General features: G+C 38.7%; 1 pseudogene; it reads left to right on the top strand.

The window, feature by feature from the left end:
* Nucleotides 1-1747: 1747 nt before the first annotated feature.
* LOC102820093 overlaps nucleotides 1748-3356 on the top strand; it is a 7713-nt pseudogene continuing 6104 nt past the window's right edge.

Genomic DNA, 3356 nt, shown 5'->3' with positions numbered 1-3356 from the left:
TCTATTTCAGGCATCTCTGCTTCTCTGGGTAGGGTCCCGCTCTTAGCTCTTCTCCGTTGATGGTCCTAGAGACCTCCGCTCCTAGACTGGAGAATTAATCACTCCCTTCCTTGCTACAAAATGTCTACCTTTGTATTTCCAACCCTCATAATCAGTCCTGATAACCATTGTTCACTACAGTATCACGAGTTACCCATCTGTATTTCATTTCATCAGCTCCGCCTAGACAGATTGAATAGTACTCACTAGAGATTCTGCCTTCCTCCATGACCCCCAGAGGCACTTTTTAGAAAGGTTTAGCAATCTACTTCCAAACAATGGCAGTCTATCACAATCTAACCCTCCTGATGTTTGCTGTAAACTGAATGCAGCAGTTATAGGTTTTCTCAGTTTAAGTAGCATGTGAAGTACTTAAACATTTAAAATTAGTTCATATTTCTCTTATGCCATACATTTCTCCTTAATAGTATGCATGTGACTAGATTTTATTCTGTATGTTAATGAGTTATCACACGCATTTATGTGTCAACCAACAAGTCACTTACCATTTCTAAACAACAGAATTCAGTTTTTTGAAGCCTGATTTTCAAGACAACCACACAGGTTTGCAAGCCTTTGTAAATTATTACTACCTTACTAGTTTCAATACAGGAGAAAGATGAGGCTTTCTGTTCCTACAGAGATTTACAACTTCAGAAACCCTACACAGTGTTGCTATGAATTGGAACCAACACAACAGCACTTAACAACAACTAGTTCCAAAATTGATTAATAAATGCAAAAATCTATTATGCCATTACAATTTTAAATATAATTTTGCAAGACAAATGCAAAGCTTAATTAAAAATTATACCTAGCATTAAGCCATTAGTATGGGAAATCTGAGGCATATTTAAGAATGAATTAAGACAAACATTGTAACTATAAGTATATGAAGAGACTAGAAGCAAGAAAATTAATTTTATTGATGCTTTACTTAGGGTACTTTGATATCATTCAGGTATTGGTAGACTTTTCATCTTTAACCTTTGATTTATTGGGTTGAAAGCAGCTTTTCATAATACAGTAATTCATTTGGTAACAATTTTGCTCTACTTTGAAAAGAAGGAAATTTTGTGTAGATTCCATAAACAAAATCTTAATCCATCAATTTTTGCATTGTTTGTAAATTAAAACAGGCAGTTTCATTCATTCAGAAAAGAGTGCTCAGTAAGCCCCTACTTCATAAAAGCACTATGTTAGAGAAGCTCTGAGTATGTGGAGATGGAGATTCACTAAACAAAGTTGAATCAGCTATGAGTTTACCAATAATAGGAGTCTCTGGGTGGGGCAAATAGTGAAGCGCTCAGATACGAACTGAAAGATTGATGGTTAGAACCCATCCAGAGGCAATAGCAATCTACTTCTAAAAGATCACAGCCGTTGTTACACCTATGGAGCATAGTTCTACTCGGCAACACATAACGTCACCATGAGTCAGAATCAAGTTGATGGCAACTGATGTTCTTTTGCCCCACTCATAATATCTCACCATCTAATAGAGGAGGCCGAGCAAGCCATCAATTTATCATGACTTAGGACAGAAAATGAAATTTCCATAATGAAAAATTAAGTGTCACCAGGGTTCACAAGAGGAAGTAGCTTCCAGGGAATGTGTGATGTTTGACTTCCTCTCAATAACTCAGTCTTGAAAGGAAGTGAGAAATGAGAATAGGAGATTGAAGAATAACAAGTAGTTCACGTCGATATGAGCAAGCTAGAAAGAAAGGTAGATGACAGGTATGGATGAACTTAAGTGAGAAATTAAGGCTTTTGGCCTTTATCCTGTCTGAGATAAAGAACTATTTTCAATTTATAAGAGGAGACATGATGTATACAGACCTCAGTTTTTCTGAGACTATTCTGATAGTCAAGGACCACTGGTGCAGAGTAGTTAAGTATCAAAGGTCAACGGTTCGAACTCACCAGCTGCTCCATGAGAGAACAATATGGCAATCTGCTTCTGTAAAGATGGGTGGTGGTGGTGTGCCATGGAGATGATTCCAACTCATAATGACCCTCTTAGGGTTTCCAGAGAAAGCCTCATCTTTTTCCCTTGGAATGGCTGGTGGTTTCAAACTGCTAACCACAACCTTGAAATTTATACAAGGAAGTTCTATTCCCCATAAGTCGGAATCAATTCAAGGACAACAGATGTTGATATTTTGATAGGTGTGTGCTATATAGGTCAGATAAACAGGAGCATTTATTAGGGTATGTTTATAATAACCAAATCTATTATTGGTGAATCCATTCTTATTAATGCAAACCCATATGTGTCAGAGTAGAACTGCTCAATAGAGTTTTCTTGGCTGAGGGGCCCTGGTGGTGCAATGGTTAAGCATTTGACTTTTAACCAAAATAAGGCAATTTGAACCCACCAACAACTCTATGGGAGAAAGATTTAATGATCTGCTGCCATAAAATCACAGTCTTGGGAACCCTATGGAGCAATTCTACTCTGGCTTTTCAAGACACTACATGTCAGAATTGACTTGAAGGCAATGGGTTTGCTTTGTGGTTTAATCTCTCCAGGACTTTCTTCCAAAGACATGTGGAGTGAATTTCAACCACCAACCTTTAAAAAAGTTGTTGTTAAGTACTGTTGAATCAATTCTGACTCATAGAAATGCTATATAAGGTTTCCAATGAGCAGCTAGTAGGTTTGAACTATTGACTTTGCAGTTAGTAGTCCGGTGCTTACCCTACAGTGCCACACCAGGATTCCAGTATCACACCAACACACAAGCCACCACAGTCTGACAAGATAAGCAAAGATAAAATATGTGTACCACCCAAGGATACAAAAATCTAGGCTATATTCTTTAGTTGGTCCTACAAGTTGAGCCTCAAGAAGACTTCCATGATGTCACAGTTTAACTGATACCATATTATGTCCGTCCCTTAGAGATTCACTATGCAAATTTGCATAATGTTGTTGTTGTTGTCAGGTGCCATCGAGTCAGAACCGACTCATAGTGACCCCATGCACACCAGAACAAAACAATGTCCAATCCTGGGCCAACCTCACTATCGCTGCGACACTTGAGTCCATCAGTGATGCATCCTTGCCAATCCATCTCATTAGGGGTCTTCCTCTTTTTCTCTGACCCTCCAACTTACCCAGCATGACATCCTTCTCCAGAAACTGGTCCCTCCTGACAATATGTCCAAAGTATGAGAGAGAAGCTTAGCCATCTTGGCCTCCAAGGAACACTCTGGCTGAACTTCTTCCAAAACAGATCTATTGGTTCTTTTGGCAGTCCATGGCACTTTCAGTATTCTCGTCCAACACCACAACTCAAAGGCATCAATTC

Source organism: Chrysochloris asiatica, unplaced genomic scaffold (genome assembly GCF_000296735.1).
Source record: "Chrysochloris asiatica unplaced genomic scaffold, ChrAsi1.0 scaffold00036, whole genome shotgun sequence".
NCBI lineage: Eukaryota > Metazoa > Chordata > Mammalia > Afrosoricida > Chrysochloridae > Chrysochloris > Chrysochloris asiatica.
This window is presented reverse-complemented; position numbering and strand designations above follow the sequence as displayed.